The sequence below is a fragment of the Musca vetustissima genome, unplaced genomic scaffold (genome assembly GCF_032173495.1).
Source record: "Musca vetustissima isolate MV318-11 ecotype Yass unplaced genomic scaffold, APGP_CSIRO_Mvet_v1 utg13038, whole genome shotgun sequence".
Classification (NCBI taxonomy): Eukaryota; Metazoa; Arthropoda; class Insecta; order Diptera; family Muscidae; genus Musca; species Musca vetustissima.
The window spans coordinates 104,523-123,021 of record NW_026878009.1 but is presented as its reverse complement, the minus strand read 5'-3'; positions in this window follow the sequence as shown (position 1 = coordinate 123,021).

The window sequence follows — 18,499 nt, the reverse complement described above, 5'->3', positions numbered from 1 at the left end:
ATGGGGTACACAGCAATTTGTAGAAAGCGCCAAAAATACAATGACACAAACATCATCAGTAACAACAAAAGCAACAACAACAACGAAAGGAAAAGTCATGTTAGAACAAACCAGGAAAAGTATGTCGACGACATCGTCTTTGTTGTGGTTGTTCGAAGACGAAAGTGAATTTGTCAAGAATTCCTTGTCTTTATGTTTGTGTGTGCGTATGCGACTGTGTGGAATTTGTGCTGCGTATCAAAATGCAACAAAAAAGAGCAAAGACGAAAATATAGTGGCGTGCTGGGACCAAAACAGACAACGGGCAATGGTCTAACACTATGGGGGCTGCCTTGAATGGCTGACTGGCTGTTTGACAGTCTGGTTGGTTGGCTGGCTAGCCGCATGGCTGCCTGGCTGGGTGGTTGTATATATTGCCGGTTTGTTTGTATATCTAAAAATTTGGACTATTTATAAAACGACCTCATATCTATTTTTCTTTTTTGTTTTTGTGTAAAGACAACATTTAACTCTGCTGGCACTCGTCAACAAAACAAATACAAAGGACGTGTTAATATAACAGAGAGCTATATTACTAGAAGAGATAATAACAATGAGAGAGATGTCTGAGTTGGAGTACCGTTAAAATTATGAAGTTGTCCGTGTTGTTATGCACTGAGTAGCAATAATAACAGAGAATATAGCAAGAGACCAAGTTAATTGAGAGTATATTCGTTAAAGTAAACAGAGAACACACAAAATGTAAACAAATGAATGAGTTAACTCGGCAGTGTGGTCAATTTAGCGATTTTTTTATTTGTGAGTAATATTATAATGAAAAATGAAAAATATTTAAGTATTTATGACAATAAATGATGGAAATCTGACATTAATTGCATACTACTTATGTACAATGAGGCGTATGAGCATTGATATCAAACATAATTTATTAAAATATAGTAAAATAATATATGAACGAATAAAAATAGCGGAAGATATATTTATAGGAATTATTTTATCTTTTATTCAATGACACCTGCACCACCTACAACATGTACTGAATACTACAGAGTCCCCATAATGGGTATACCACCGGTCAGAATTTAATTCTATGTCGTTTAGGAATGACCGTTCGTAATTTTAAATTACGATATTGCTCACAATTTTTTTAATATAGAGCTTTGAAATTGTGTACATACATTGCAGCTGTATCTAGAAAGTTTCCTATTGAATAAATTTGTTTCCTATTACTTTACAATGTTACTGCTCCATATTCGGAAATTTCAAGTTTATCCTCCTATGGAAGTGGCTGTAAATTTATATTACGAGTTCATGGAAATGTCTTTCTATAAGAAAGAAGTCTTTGGATTTGTTTTCAATAGTAAAAAATCAGCACATAGTTCCTGTGCATTTTTCCCATAGTAAAAATCGGTTCTAAAATCTTGAGAAATGTATTTTTCTGTGGAAAAAAATCTATCCCGAGGTCCTACGAATATTTTTCGATAGTAAAAAATGGGTTCTGCAATCCTGAGATATTTATTTTTCTTAAAAAAATCAGTCCCGAGGACCTGAAAATTTGTTTCTATAAATTATATTTTTTGTATAAGAAATTAATTTTGAAATCCTTAACATTTTGTTCTATGGAAAAAATCGAGGTCTTCGATGTTTCGGACATATTGGTATACGTTTTGAAATAGCATCTGTCAAAACAATCCTCAATATAAATTAATTTTTCAATCGAAATGACCAAATTCTGGTATTTCTCAATTCTCCATCCAAAAATGTTTTATGTGGTTTTATGGGTTGACGTATCCTACATATATCGGTCCTGCCGAACAAAATCATAAATATTCATATTTATCTATTGAATGTTTTAAATTAAAAGGAGGTTAAATAAAAAGTAAATGTACCGCACTAAAGAAAATAAAAAAATATATATTTGTTCAATTCCTTAGAAATTCAGGTTTATATTTTTTAATGTTATAACTCAATTACTATTGAGACTTCAATACCCAATTAATATTTCAATCCTTCAAAATAACATTTTCCCAAAAAAAATTTAACTATTTCCCTTCACAAACAACAATAGACAACACTTTTGCCTTAACATTAACTGTGAAGAGCATGATAGAGTGTGCGAGTAGTCATATGTTGAGTACACTGGGAGAGAGAGAGACACAGTGAGCGCGCGAGTTCATTTATTATTATTTATGACTTTTTGAAAGGAACAAAATGTGAAACATTAACAAAACAAACTCCAACAGCTGGTCGACACACACACTCATACACATGTACTCACAGCACTTGCACTGTGCCACCAATACACACGCATACGCATGCACAGCAATCAGCTACGTTTGGCCAACGTCAACAATATCATTCAGGCAGACATTTCAGTTTCATTAAACTACCGGTTGAAGTCACACGGAGAATACGGATAACACGAACAAAATTGGTTAGCAAAACATAGATTTGACAAGGAGACGTCGTGGCGTGGTAAATGCACGAACTAAACAACGAATGACTACTACTGTGGCTTTATTTTACATGTGAAAGTCAAAGAGAGATAGAGAGTGGGAAAGTATGTAATAGAGAGAGAGTGTGTGCATTTTATTTGCTTTAAGTTACAATTTGGTTTCACACAAAAAAGAACGAATTGTATATTGGCTGGATGGCTGACTAAATGACTGGCGATTGTGTCTCCCCCTCTCGGTTATTATTCGGTTGTTGTTAGAGCAGGTCACTTACCCACTGTGTAGTGTGAGAGTGTAAACATACACACATACGCGTGTGTGTGTATATGTGGGAATTGTGTGATATGTGTACTCATTGTACAATGTTATAGTTATCTCACACTCCACTCCGTGTTTAACTTCCAATGGTCACAACGGGAGTGCGGATTCATTGAACAGTACACGGACACAGTGTGAATGCATGCAGTCGTAGTTCGAACGTTGTTCCGTTTATAAATACAACACGCTCATACAAGCTCAACAAAACATTGATGGGAAATACACGCAACTAATTCTACATATCTGAATATTTATCATCCAGCAAAGGTACTGGCGGTTGGTTGTCCACAACGGAAAAATGTGCATTTGAAACCACAAGAACAAAAACAACAACAGCGGTAACAAAAATAGTAAACGGTACGGTCTGTAGGATATTGAATAGAAAGTGAAAAGTGGCAACGAAAACACAACAGTGTTGAGTGCATTTGCAAATAGCATTTTTAATTTACCACCATTGTTCTCCTCGAATTGTGAATGTGTTCGTCCATTCGTTAGTTAAGTGTGTGTGTGTGCGTCAGTGTTGGTCTGCTATCATTACTAGAAAGTCATGGCAATTAAATTAATAATTGAATGGAAATGAAAATTTACAAAACAATAGGAATTGCAAAACAAGAAGAAACAACTGTGGAATTGAAAACTACATACACAGTTCGTTTAGTTCACCTAACAAATGATTAAGGCAAACAAGCGATCGGTCGGGGCCAAGTAAAAACCAACAGTTAAAACGACAAATACATTTCAACGAAAAAAAAAATACAAAAATAAATTGTGTATATTTTAATAAAAATATATATAAATATGCATGTGTAAACACATATAAAAAGCAAATGTGAAAATGTATTTATTTATCTAGTGGACCAAAAACAACTATCAACTACAACAATTCCAACATATATTAAAACTACAAAAACAAAGGAAACCACAAAACAAGTGCGAAATTGGATTAATGTATTGACAAAAGGAATGTATGTATGTAAATGTGTGTATTTATATATTCACTTTCTTCACCAAAGAAACAAAAAAACAAATATCCATTTGGAAATCTCTATAATTGCATTCGGCATCGAAATAACCTTTTAATAATTGCCAACACTTTTTAGCAAAATACAACAACACGTCGCAAACATGTCATTTTCCAACGTTTAAATTAAAACAAAGAGTTTCAGAAAAAAAGAACACGCACTTTTTTCGCAGTCACTCAGGCGGGTAGCCATTCTGTCTCGAGTTGGTTTGGCTTGACTGGCATGCAAATGCAAAATAGCCTATGTGTACCTGGACTGCATTGATGCGTGTCGCTTGCTGCATTACATTGAAGATGGCGTGGTGGCGTATGCTTAACACCCCAGTGACAATTACCCATACGCCGCCACCTAAGTGCTATTAGTGACTGGCTGGCTGGCTGGCTAGCAAAGCTAAGTGCCCTCTGAAACTGCCTCCGTCGCTTTGAATTTTTAATGTTTTTAGGCTTTTCAAAGTGCGGGGAGGCAATTAAAACAATTTAGTTTTTCATAGTGAACATTCGAGATTTTGTTGTTGTTGTTGTTGCGTTTTCCTTTCATTATCACACAAACTTGTAATTGTTGAAAAGTACATTATACACACAGACATATTGCATATATACACAGAAGAGACTAATTACTTAAAATAAAAAAAAAACGTTTTAATAAAAAATAAAATGTGGCTTTAATAGTTATTAAAAATTTAACTATGATAAAATTGTTGCTGTCCGAGATGGTTGCAACAATTTCATGGAAGCTTTTTTTAAGTGAATATGTTTACTTGTTCGGATGGCCGATGGAGTGTATTATGAATGCGGGCAGAAATAAATTATTGCAGTAAATTGTAAATTGGATGAACAATATTAAACGTTACATGGAAATTTTATATAGAATTGAAGTTATATTTAAAATGGCCCTCAACCTCCAAAATTCGTTTTTTTCAGTGCACTTCCAAGTGAAAACATAAAGCACTAAAAATAAATTCTAATTACCCTCATACATCGATTCAGTTCATAAATTTGCCGCTTTAGAATGGAGCAAGCACAATAATATTTGTTCGCTTTATACAACAATTGTATCAAATTGAAATATGAACCTTGACATAATAAAGTTAAGCATGTCCGTCAATTGAAATCACGATAGAGCTCGAAATATTTAAGACAGATATTTGCAATTTTGCACATATTTTGATAGTACTCTTAGGATATTTGGTATTGAAAATGAGATATATGGGCCACACTACCGCAACATTCGGAGTTTTCAGGATTTGAACTATAGGTCCTTATTTAACATGCTTCGGAATGTCTGATTTGGGTCAAATATGCAAAGGTAAAGGTAACTTCATAATGCCTCTCTCATAGAAGTCCTGCTCTCTATTTGCAAAAAACTCTAGTAGTCGATTTTCACAATTCTCCCTAGATATCAATTTTTGAGAAATTTAAAGAAATTTTGCAATGCAAGAAAAAGATGATAATCGCTTGTTGCCAAGTTAGGACTGCATGGCGGATGCATTAAAACTTCCCAACCAAGCTCCCGAAGTTTCTGGCGAGTCACTGTAGATGTGTGTGGCCTAGTGGAACACGACACCTCTCCTGTTAGCCAATTCTGGTCAATTGCTATCTTCAAACGGCCGTCATAATAAATAATCCACTTCCAGTCCCACCAAATGCATAGCAGAACCTTCCTGTCCGTTAGTCCTGCTTTGGCCCGGTTTGAGGTGCTTCACCGCTCTTTGACCACGAACATTTTCGCACAGGGTTATCCTATGTGATCCATTTCTCATCTCCAGTCACCATACGTTTAAGAAATGGGTATATCTCCTTCCGTTTGGCCAAGGCTTCGCAGATGGAAATTCGATCCATCCTATTTTTTCTGTTAATTGGTGTGGCACCCAAACATCGAGCTACTTTTTGAATCCAGCTTTGTGTATATGGTTTAAAACAGTTTTATTCTCGATTTTTTAGCTCCTGGGAGATGTTACGACTACTAACATGCCGGTCAACTTCGATCATTTCTCCGATTTTATCGACATTTTCGACGACCGGCCTACCTGTACGAGGTGCATCTTTAACATCAACAATTCCTGAACAGAATCGATGAAACCAAAATTACACATAATTGGCTGTTACAGTATCGGAACCAACGTCGCCGTCTCAACGAGCATAAATCTGAAATTGTTTGATCGATACTTTAGGAGAAATCTATCAGTACATCCATCTGCCGAAAAAAATAATGGTTTTTTTTTTATTATTTTGTAGTTTTGGCTCCTTTTCCAACCGAAGTGGCTCAAATTTTATATTTTGGGTTAGCATTGGATACCAAATGTCCCTACGAACAAATAGAAATGTGGATATACATTTTGTTATATCACCCATGTATTTCTTTTTCTCCTTCAATTTTCCATGGCATAGTGCCTTTATAAAAGTTCCGATCGATTTTAGGTATATTGATATTGACCTCATGGTGGAGAATATAAAAAAATCAACCTGTATAGGTTTCCAATTCGGTGAAGATATACAGAAGGGATTTCTGCCAATTACATTCAAATTGTATACACTTTTGAATGTTCAAAAAATAGGAAAATGTTTCCATAATGATTAGAAGACCATATTATCCAAAATAATTTATACCTTCGAAAATGCAGAATACCTACTCACAAAACTCTTTTTTTTTAGAAAATTTACCAATATTGAGGTTAAAAAAGAAGGAAGATCTAAACCGATGGGATTTACTCCATTTCACACGATATAAGCTTGGAGCATTTGTTTTGTTGGCTTTTAAAATAATTAACATTTTAACTTCAAAAATTTAAGAGAAAACATTAGTCTTCAAACAACTTTCATTGTTTGAAACCCAGAATATCGACTGTAGTTCTATCTCGGACTCATATGCATAGAAACATTATTCGTCACCTGCGAAGATATTATGCTTTTGAAGCAACGCGATTTTTTTTTGTCATCCATCTTTTCTTTTTCTCTCACTCTCAAAAAAAAATTAAACTATTTGTTTATATTAATTAAATGCTTTAATTCTTTGAGGTCAAACCAGTTCGTGGAAACAATATTTTTTTATTAGAATGTTCTCAAATAATAAAGCACAGTTTGATGTTTCTGCTCTTAACCGCCCAAGGCATTTCCCTTTGACTCGATGTATTTATTTTCAAATGATCTCTTTGGTGCGTCTTTAACGCCTTGGCGGTCAATTAAAATCAAAAGAAAAACCACCGACACTTCCTGGAATTGCCAAACACAAAAGTCGGTATTTTTTATTGGTGCACCGTGGAACAAACAAAACGAAAATTGATGTCAAAGTGGGAGAACACAAAAAATATTTTATTAAAAAAAAACACCACCATGTTTAACTGCTCTCTGGGGGAAGTTGGAATTGTTTTTTTTTGTATTGCTTCCGAATTTTAAAGTTAGCATCGTATTATACGGGTTGGCTAAAACGCAAAACGTATTTAAATATCCACTTAGGTGGAAAATATTAAAAATTTAAACATACATTCGAATTCTCTAAATACATACACGTATGTATGTACGAATACGCAATTGTTTGTAACAACTTATTAGAATGTAGTGTACTAAATGTAGCATATGGGGTGTACTATATATGTGCGTAAATATAAATAAACTGACAGCCAGACAGACAAGTTACAACAATTTTTTTGTGTGTGAAAGTTGTATACATATAAACATATGCATATACTTGTATGTACTAGCACTTCAGCGGGGAAATTTACACACTGGCAAGTCCTCCAACAAAAAAGCACCAAAGAGTACCAACAGCGAGTCAAGTGTTGTTTTTGTTGTTACTGTTGAATAGAAAGTGTACTTGAACACTTTCCCTGTTCCTGTACTTAACATGTCCATGATGGTGCCAGGGAGAGGCTATCGCCAGTAGTGAATAACCAACCCAACATAATTGTTCGTTATCAACAAACAACAGCAGTAATGACAACAACAAAACGCAACGCAGGACTAGTAGTGTGGTAGTACAACAACTCAAAAACAATAAAAAAAACCCCAAATTCTGACATACTTAAAACCAAGCACTCGCAGACACTTGCGGAGTTGCGGGTATGGTAGGTAACTACCATTGTATTTATACAACAGCTTATGTTCTGATATGGGATGTATGTATATACGGAATGCATAATATTATACGTACTTAAGGGTAATAGAGGACCCTCTTAAATACACAAACACACATGCATCTTCAAACAAAAAATTCATTCAATTATTAAGCATTTAATTTGTGTGCGTGTGAAAGTGTTGGCAAACGAAAGAGGTAATCGGAAGACAAAGTTCAAATTAATGTCATACAGCGTCAATAATAATTTTCTAATGAGAAAAACAAAATGCTGCAAAACAATTCACATATTCTGCTAGTAATCATGCTAACCCACACACTCACTAATATATTGTTCATGCCTAATTCAACTCACACACACTCATGAATTTGAATTGTTTTCGTTCTAGACCTAAGGAAGCAAGTTGCCAAACATCATTTCATGCTCGCCTAATATCTTTACAAATGTAAGATTAGAGAAAAAAAACCCGAAATCGTTTTCATGCTCTAAATTGTATTTAAGAATTACATACACGAACACACACACATGAGTACACATGTACATATATCTTAAGAAATATATATTTTTCATTTTTAACGAAGCGGAAAACAAGCAGACGTTTTTTTTCTTTGGGTTTAAATTATCAAGTGAAAGTAAAAAAATGAAAACCAAAGACGATCATTTTTCTTTTAGAACAATGTGGTAATGTAGAAAAAAATAAGAGATGTGGAGAAATTCCTAAGGTACCGTAAAAATTTTAAACGGAGTAAGATTAACTGGTTTCAATCCCGTGTATGTAGATTCACATGTAAATTTCAAAGAAAGTGCTACAAGGTTTCTAGAGAGTCGAACTTTTTATACCCTTCACCAGGAGGTTAATATTAAAAATACCTTAAATCAATCAAGATGTGGGCTGTGCCAGGACCTTGAATATACCGAAAAAAATCATGAAGGTTAGAAAACATGTATGGAAGCCTCTAAATATCCAATATTAGGTTGGGAAAAAAATCCATTATGAAAATGTCGATAAAATCGGAGAAATGATCGAAGTTGACCGGCATGTTAGCAGTCGTAACATCACCCAGGAGCTAAAAATCTACAATAAAACTGTTTTAAATCATTTATGCAAAGCTGGATTCAAAAAGTAGATCGATGTTTGGGTATCACACCAATTAACAGAAAAAATAGGATGGATCGAATTTCCATCTGCGAAACCTTGGCCAAACGGAATGTTCACACTACTTATATTCCGACTGATATTTGATGGATCGAATTTCCATCTGCGAAACCTTGGCCAAACGGAATGAGATAGACGAATTTCTTAAACGAATGATGACTGGAGATGAGAAATGGATCACATACGATAACACTGTCCAAAAATGATCGTTATCAAAGAGAGGTGAAGCACCTCAAACGGTGGCCAAACCAGACCTAACGGCCAGGAAGGTTCTGCTATGCATTTGGTGGGACTGGAATGGAATTATTTATTATGAGTTACTTTCATATGGCCAAACGCTAAATTCTGATCTCTACTGTAAAAAACTAGGCCGCTTTTAAGATAGCAATTGACCAGAATTGGCCAACAGGACAACGCTAGCCCACGCACATCTACAGTGACTAGTCAGAAACTTCGGGAGCTTGGTTGAGAGGTTTTAATGTATCCGCCATTATCATATTTTTCTTGCATTGCAAAATGTCTTTAATGATAAAAAAATTGGTATCTAGGGAGGATTGTGAAAATCGACTACTACTTCCCAATGAAAAGTGACTGATCCGGTTTGCGCCGCAGATATCACTTCCACGTTGTTTGGTAAATAATAACTGATTTCAGTCGATATCTGAGATCTGGAATTGTGATGGTGCCGAATGATTCCTCATCGTTTTCCGAATTGCTCCGAAGACTTCATTCATACAAATTGTGTTATACCACTCAGAATTGAAATTCTTAGATTATTCAAGATTATTCTTCGAAAAACTTCTATCACGATCAAGTTTCACACATTCGTCACCTGTGATGTCTTTTGAGGAACCGCGATTGCATTTTTTTAAATTCTTCTGCATTATTTGAATCGATCCTATTTTGAAGAGATAGTCATTGTGTTGGTATTTAGGCTTTAGTCTTTCGCTTCCAAAATTATCGTTTAGTATATATTAAAATTGTAACTGGTTGGTGGTCCTTCATCATTTTCGAATTTAAAAATCTAATGTTTTTATTAAAAACTTAATAATTGAAATTTATTAAAAAAATTCGAAAACTTTTGAAGATATTGCCGATTTAAGGTGACAATATTTTTATTCTATTGATTGGCGGGCCCAAATTTTAACACTTATTCTAGACGTACGAGAGAATGTTCTATATTTTTTGAACTGACTGAAAAAAAGTTTTTGTAAAAGAATGATCCGTCATTTTGTGAATTTTTTGGTTGAAGTTAATAGTTCTATTTCATACCTGATACAGACATGCCTTTCTAATCCTATTGGATTTTTTGATTTCTGAATTTCTAGTGAGCGAAAATAATGTCTGCAGTCGAAAAGGGGGGCTTTTATTTAATCTCAAAAAATAACACCAACAAAATTATAGATTTTTTCTTTTCCTTTTACCTCGAATTTTTTGAATTAGAATCCATGTAAGACCAATTAAAAAACCTCAAACTTGTATAAGTGGAATTTTCTCTAAGCCGAAGTATATAAAGGAGGCGAATTACAATTAATTCCATTATTCGAAGTGCCAATGCAAACATTTCTGATCAGGGGGTTTCATTAAATTTAGTTTTATTGTGTATTTTAAACCATCTAGACATATTCGACAATTATTAATATGGGGCGACTAAACTATAAAGACATATCGACGCCTCCGAACCATAGTATGCTAAGTCTGAAAAGTGAGTTTTTCAGTAGAAGCTTTCAAAGTATGGAAGTTTCTTTTATCGTACGTGCCATGCTAAGTAAATTTTTGCTTATAAATTTGGTTTGGATTAGCCGATGATTACCAAAATTTCAGTGAATTTAAATTAAGGACCGTAGTATCTAAAAACGTAAAGAACTTTAAAGCATGCTAAGTCGACTTAGCATACTATGGTTCGGAGGCGTCGATATTAAAAAATCAATCCATTCACTTCACAAAATATTATTTTTAAAAAGAAATAGTTTATCTATGAAATTAAATCGCCATCATTAGTATGTCAATGTCTGGGTCAAGGCTAGACTATTTGAAATTGGCATTGTTGAATGCATTCCGTTTGGTTGTGGTGGATTCTTGTACACACATTGAATTACCATCTTATCTGATGGTCAATACAATACTTTCTTTCAATAATCATCCAAAATAAAAAATTCATAAATTATAATTATTGTACAAGTTCAAAACCTTGAAAAGTCCAAAACCAAAAAAAGTGTACCAATTTTCTTTTATTTTTTTGTATAAAACGTCACCAACTAATTGAAAAACGAGTTCAACGAACTAAATGTACTTTAGAAAAGAAACAATGCACACACACACGCACACACCGACAGAAAAAAAATATGTATTTCTTTACTTTTTCATAGTAATTTAATCAATTTTATTAATTTATTTATGTATTTTTGTTGCTCGTCCTTGGGTACTCTCGCTGCTATTGGTTTTCATGCTCAGGACCTGGACTGCGTAGTTGTGTATCTAATCACAATAGTATTTACGCACACAGACACACACACGCACACCGGGAGACAGATCATGCAAAGGGGAATGATTACTAAGGGGATATACTGCCATGGCAACGATAGAAGTCCCAAATGTAACAGCAACAACAACAACAACGACGACGGCGGCACAAAAACTTGTTCAGCTTAACGAAGGAAAAAAAAACGAATAAATAAACAAACAACAAAAAATAAAAGCCTTAAAGCAGCGATAAATGTCATAATAATAATTGCGTCGCTATAATTTTTATAGACTCTCTTAGTCAACTAAGGATAAACTATACTCAAACTAAATATAGGCACACAAACACACGCACACAGCCAGACATAGGCGGAGACAGATACACTTACAGGTACAATGAGCATTTTTTTGGTGTTCTTGGTTGTCAATTTGTATTAAATACACTCAAGGAAAATAATTTAATTTTTCTGTTTGCTTGGTTTATTAATGAGGAATGTAGTAAAACCCCCTGCATATGAAAAAGAAAACATTCAGAGGATTATTGTATAAATTTAAGAAAACCATGCGCAGGATTATCTCGCAAACAGTAAACTTTTGTAAATATTTTTATAGGGAGATATTATTTTTGTAGGAGATTTTTTTGGAATTATTTTCCACGGTGTTATTGTTTTGTCTCAGGTTTGATGTACAAATCTATGATATCCCTTAAAGTATTGTTTATATTAAATAACAGTTCGAGTAGGGGAAGATTATTTCAAATTCTCATTTCTGTATTTTGATTTTTTTCTTTTGGTTTTGAATGAAAAATGTCTGTTTTGTGAAATAAATCTCCGATTCATTTCTAATATTAGACCAATTCATACTTTCCGGAGGCTGAAATCTTGCAACAGAAATACTTGGAAATTAAAAATAAGACCTCTTAAAAATAACACCTCCTTTAAATATCAAAATAAGGTTATGATTTAATAAACTATTTTTCTTTATAAGGATGGAACAAATTATAATATAGACTGATTGGCTTAACGTGAAAAGGTAATAACTCCACTTTTTCTAGAAATTGAGATTTTGATACCTTCTTCTGGACGGCGGGCAGGATTTGAAAAAGTACATGTTCTGCTGTAGTTTGAACCAGGATTATTAATTTCCCACAAAAACCAACAAAATGACGGACTTATATCCGTCATTATATCCGTCCATTATTTTTTCGGCAGATGGCTGTACTGATAGATTCCCGTAAAGTATCGATAAAACAGTTTCAGATTTATGCACGTTGGTCTCAGATTTTCAAAAATGTCGATAAAATCGAGGCAATGATCGAGAAATGCCTTAAAAATGGCAACAAATCATACAACGAAACGATGCATATTTAGCCCAAATCGGACATTTAGAAGCACTTAAAAAAAAGTCCTATAGTTCATATAAAAATAATGGATATCTTTTTCCCCGACCTAACATTTTTCTTTTAGAAGATTGCCATTTTTCAGCAACAAAGAAGGAAGATCCTCACCGATTCGATTTTTACTTATCATAATCCAAAAAGGTTAAATTACAGCCACTTCGGTCAAAAATTCCAAAAATGGCATTGTACTGACAACGTGGACCTATATTCAATATTTTTGGGAAAAAGTTTTCTACTCACCAACAACCCAAAATGTCAAATTACGACAATGGGGTATAGAAGAACCTTGGCTCATATATCCTATCCCTACCAAACATCCGACGAAAGTTTTAGTTATATTTTTGTGAATGCTCACGACTTGGTGATACTCATATCCTGTCGTTTCTGTACATGTTGATTGTCCTCATGGACAGAGCTTTAAAATAACATAAATAGTGACCTAGGAGAGACTCCGTGTAAATCCAGATAGTATTCTTCCCCACAAAGATAAAATAGTCAGTTCTCCTATATTCGAAACTGTCATAAAAACTTAAAATGGGACATCGTAATTATTACGCAACTGTTGCTTCCCAACTTCAATTATTGGCATCTTTGGAGGTCACACAATTAAAATGGCATTATTCATGTTCACACCACTTATATTCCGGCTGATATTTGCACTTGCGAGTTACATAACAACACCCTTAGATCGTATTTTTTCTACTGACATAATTGATGTTGAAAACTCCTCCATCTTAAATATACGTCCACTTAATTACAAGGGAAATTGTCCATTGTCCACGTAAAAAAGGAGAATGGAACCTGTAATGGTTGACGGTGGTGGTGGTGAGGTGGTTGGCAAACAGGCAGCTGGCACATGCATAAATTCCCATGGTAAAATCCATCAATCATTCCACTTGGCCGTCCGGAATGGTCAAATGGTGGCGGTGGTGACCAAATCACAGTCAACCGCAAATGACAAAAAATTGTCAACCTTTGCAATTGCCCTGTTATTCGGTTTACGAAAACGTTTCACCACAAAGGCAACAATCGCTGCAAAAGGGTTATGCCATGGGTTTGATGTATAATAGGGTGGGGTATGTGTGAAAAATTCGCATTTATATACACCGTATAATATTTTAATATTTTTGAGAATTAAGGACATTTTTTATTCTGAAATCCTGGCGGCCATAACTATGGGGTCTTATCTCTTCATACATAAGAATAGTACATCTTATACAACCAGCTGTTTTTCTCATAAAATGATTTATAAAAATTTTTTTAAGACTTACAATTACTTGTATGGTGTACATATATTTTGAGCAACCCTCTAATAATTGTATTAATGGACCAAAACGCCAAAGTGTGGGCAATTTATGTTTCCAGAAAAAAAAATCTTCCTTGTTCCCTTATCTCCAACATAACCCACCTTAATATCCAAAATGTGTTAAGTGTCAACTGTTCTCCCGTATGACATTGTATGGCAGTAACAATGACGACGACACGACAAAAATGACAACTTAACGGAAACGGATACATAAACTAAACGTAAAGAAATTGATATCGATTTCCCTCCAATAATACTAATTTTTTGTTGAAAAAACGAAACTTTTTACTTGTTGTTTTTTTTCTGTCGTTCTTTCGCAAACTGGTTTAATGCCCAAGGTATTAATTCGTAACAATTGGTAATTCTAAGGTAACAAACCAAAAAAAAAAAAATAATAATAATAATACTGAAACTTTCTTGGTCAAAGTTAGTGTTTTCAATATCAGTCAGAATAAATACTTGAAGTTTGAGTAAAAAAATTAAAACAAAAGCCAAAAGGAAAAAGGTCAAATATTTGCATTGCAAATTTAAGGCAAAATGTAGTAAATGGTATGGACACATTTTTGAAGGTTTATGTTGTCGTGTACTTGAAATAATTTTTGAAAATATGCAGAGTTTCTTACAATGTTTAAATAACAAATCAATGACGATTTTTTTCATGTAATGTAAAAGGCTTAGTTTACTGGTGTGTAAATATGAATAAAAATTAAAGAATTACCTGGATTTGTTGTAAAATATCTGCTGGATTTGCATGTTCCACTTTGGGCCAGACATCCCAGTTTTTGGCCATAATTAGAACATAGGGTTTATGAAATAAAAATCAAATATACGGATTTTGAGTATGCTGATTACGATTTTGCAAGAAAAAAAAATAAAAATTCAATAGAGTGATTCGAAACTAACAGTCAAGTTTTTAAAATGTTATTTAATCAAATATTTTTTTACACATTCTGTAGTGCTAACAAATGTGAAATTAGATTGTGAAAATCAATTAAAATTAATCCAAAATGGTTAATCAAACTAAATATAGGTATTATGGCCATACAGCTATGGCATACCTTTATTGAATTTGGAATATAGCCGATTAGTTTGAAAAATGTGCTCAGAATGGGGCCTACCCCGAAATCAGTGCCAACGGTGGAGAACGCAATGGACACACAAAAAGCTTGTTATCGATAACACCATTAAAAAATCATGAAATAATTTTAAATGACCATAAACGCGAGGCCTGATCAAAAAGGATCCCTTAGGTTTGATTAGAATCTAACCCCCCGAATCCCCCTCAGATAATAAACAATTTTGACAGCGTTCTACCCTAGAAAAGCTTTGAGGTATATCCTACAGCTTCTGTTTCGTTTATTCTTTTATCATCTCAATCGCAGTAAAAAAAAATTTCATAGAAATCTTCAGTTTTGGGAAGAGGAAGAAAGCAGGTCAGTCGGTGTTTGAAGGATGAAAAAAGATTTTGTTTTTTTTACTCTTCTGGTCTTTTCAGTTGGGATGTTTTAGCTTAGGTTCTTCTGGTAACGGTCCATATCTTCTGGTACCTTCCCCACAAAATTGTCAACGTTTAGCTGATAATGAATTTTTTAATATCATGCGAACGGACTATCCGATTTGAACCAAACTTCGCACCTTACCCCTTCTGGTACCTGCCCCACAAATGTTAAAAATTTCCACAAATGATTATTATTAATTTTAAGCAAGTGATTTACACTGGAGCGTATGCTTATTATTTACTTCAGATACATACCACGTATACGCTTGAATTCAATTCAATAGACAAACACAATTACACCACGACACAACTCCGAGACAATTATTTAAATTATGTAGACAAGAACATCTCACTCTCTCCCTCTCTATTTACTTTTCACAGAATACCAAGAAGACAGGTGGATTTTCATGTTCAGTGTTTTCTTTTTTGTCTTCAAATAATATTTGCACAAAATATTCTAAACTTTTTTCTGCTTGTTAAGTATTCAAAGTACATACGTTTCGTTTTCTTCTTCTTGCAATCTGCTCTCGCATCCCCAACGGTTTTTTTTCTTAAAATTCAATAAAACAGCCAGCAAATGCAAATCGAAGAACACATCAGAAACGAATACTCCTTGGAGATGTTGAAAACTGGCGGTTGGACTAACCCGCAAACAGAAGCTATCAGACAAAATATGAATACGAATGCATTCTTCAATGTCTAGCATGAATTGAATAAGAAGAAAAAAAAGACAAAATAAAATACAACAAATTTGTTGATATTTCCCCTTGGACATTTCAATTTATCCTCTTTTCCTTTTAAGGAATACGAACAATCGACATCTATTTTCCAATCAAAGTTTGAAGTGTATGAGAAGAAGAAACCTTAAATCAAACTACAACTACATGATAACATACGCACACACACATACCAGTTAAGTCGATGTTGATGTTTGTTTATGTTAACTATTTTTCCAAAATTCTGTCTTTGTTGTTGTTTCTCGCCTTCTTGGGGGATTCCTTCCATTTTTGGCCAAGTAACATTAACAAATTGTCTACATTTGTCTTGACAGCTTTTGCCTGCCAGCTGCCTGGGTGTAAAAAAAAACTAAAAGTGTCACTGACACACGGTTCCATGGGCGACAGCCGGCTAAATGTTTTTTGGCAATCAGTGTTTTTTGATGTTTAATGTGCAAGCCAAGCAATTTTCGTTTTTTGTTTTTGGGGGACATTTTTTTGTTTGGCCAAAATGACACTAATGAACTAATCAGTGTGTCTGGTGTGGATTTATTAAGACATTTAGCCATAAGAGCAGTTTTCCAAAACAAAAAATGAGCAAGCAGCCTGTTATCGCAAAGTGTGAGTGTGTGTGTGTTAATGTGTCTGTATTTTGTAGACGAATAGCCTTTAATGTGCAATGCTGATGATACATTTCCTAGAAATGCTATTAGTAAATGTGTTTTGTTGTGTTTGTACGTGATTTTGTTGATAGGTTTGAGGAAATCTCTGTTATATGAATTATTTGGGGTCCTTAATATTTTGGAGACATTAATTTTTGTATTTGTATTTTTTAGGGGGATAATGCGAACATTCGTTTTCTTTGTATTCATTTTTCAGAATGGGAAAGTTTATATGGACATTGAAAATATCCAAGAATCTATATATATACACAATATATATGGCCATACAACAAATATGGTCTCATAGGTAATTCGGGCAGTATTGATATATTTATGTAGACAAACCTTAAGCTTAACACCAAGAAAATGGTATCGTATTGAAAATAAAATAACAAAATAAAATAACAAAAATTAGTGCGTATGATTATTATTAATTTTAAACAAGTGTCACACACACGGGAGCGTATGACTATTATTTACTTGAGGTACAAATCACGTATAGGCTATAAACTAAATTCAACAAGCGAAAAAGCGTTAAGTTCGGCCGGGCCGAACTTTGGATACCCTCCACCATAGATATAGTGACAGGTACTAGAAATGAAAATATAGGGAACATACCAAAAAGTGGATTATGTAAACCATAATACAAATTTCAGAAAATTTTAATGGATAAATATACCCTCAGCCTTTTGCTAATGAGGGTGTATACACATTAACACGGTGAAAATGTGCCTTTTTGAAATATTGGTTCTAGACCCCATCCGTTTCAGAAAATTTAGATTTCATCCAAACTTTGCCCATCTTATTATTTCTTCCAAACCTAGTTCAAATTCGAAGATGGGGAATATCGGTTCACTCCTTCTGGAACCTCCACACAGGGGCTAGATCTAAATGCGGCTATAGTTCATTATCGAACCTTACGTTCTAATTTTTAATCTAGCTATCCTTCGCAGGTGAAATGATTACAACAGAGTCTTAGAACCAAATTCAAATCGCAGAACAAATCAGATAACTATTTTAATATAAAAAATGGGGTTATATGGGGAGTACCCCAAAATGGGGGCGAATATTAATAATTTTTGGTAGGGAGATTTTTTACCATATACGACTACAAAATACCAAATTGCAGCGAGTTCGGTTGAAAAACGCGCTCAAGAACCCCAAAATACCGAAAATTGGGTTTACCCTTATATGGGGGCTATCCGAAAATATGGACCTATATTCATAATTTTTTGTGGAGACATTTTGTACCTATTAAGAACTCAAAATACTAAATTACAGCTAATTCGGCGGAAAAATACGAGCAAAACCTCCAAAATACTGCGAATTAGGAGGTACCGGTATATGGGGGCTACCAGAAAAAGTGGACCTATATTTATAATTTTTTGTGGTGATATTAAGTACCCAATAAGAACCCAATGTAGCAAATTTCAGCGA